Source organism: Egretta garzetta, unplaced genomic scaffold, assembly GCF_000687185.1.
Source record: "Egretta garzetta isolate BGI_Z169 unplaced genomic scaffold, ASM68718v1 scaffold20, whole genome shotgun sequence".
In the NCBI taxonomy this organism is placed as follows: Eukaryota; Metazoa; Chordata; class Aves; order Pelecaniformes; family Ardeidae; genus Egretta; species Egretta garzetta.
The window spans coordinates 1,423,442-1,424,031 of NW_009258388.1; the positions used below are offsets into that span (position 1 = coordinate 1,423,442).

The 590-nt window shown below is 57.8% G+C and overlaps 1 protein-coding gene across 1 annotated transcript in view; it reads left to right on the forward strand.

The window, feature by feature from the left end:
- The first annotated feature begins 151 nt into the window (after nucleotides 1-151).
- The window catches only part of LOC104129454 (transmembrane protein 126A), an 8,109-nt gene continuing 7,670 nt past the window's right edge, over nucleotides 152-590 (forward strand). The window contains exon 1 of the mRNA XM_009642385.2: nucleotides 152-320. The gene's annotated coding sequence lies outside the window, so the exon portion shown is untranslated. The remainder of the gene's footprint in view (nucleotides 321-590) is intronic.

The following is a 590-nucleotide window of genomic DNA, read 5'->3' on the forward strand; positions in this document are numbered from 1 at the left end:
GTGTGAGGGGGCTTCTGCCCTGAACCGGGCCCCGGGGGGGCTTGGGGACCTCCAGCCGCCTTACAGCGGCGTGCAGGGGACGGGGAGGGTCATATGTACGTCATGTACAGCTCCGTGACGCAATGCCCGTGGTTTACCTAAAAAACAGGAGACCTTCCTCCTAGGCAGGGTGGAAGCGAGAGAGCTGAAGGCTGGCGCCGGCCACGCTGATCCCGGGTGAGGTCCTGCTGCTTGTCCCTGCTCACCCCGCTCTCACCGAGCCCCAGTTGAAGCCAGCGCAGTCCTACAACACAGGCTTCACATTATAAAAGAAACTTAAGGTAAGCATGAGCAGCAAAGTAAGTCTGGGGAAAAACATCTAGAAAAAGGATTTGAATTGCTAAACACCAGGTTTCTGGTGAGACCTCACCTAGAGCACTGCGTCCAGCTCTGGAGCCCTCAGCACAAGAAGGACATGGAAGTGTTGGAGCGGGTCCAGATGAGGGCTACAAAAATGATGCGCGGGCTGGAGCCCCTCTCCTATGAGGCCAGGCTGAGGGAGTTGGGCTTGTTCAGCCTGGAGAAGAGAAGGCTGCGGGGAGACCTGGTTG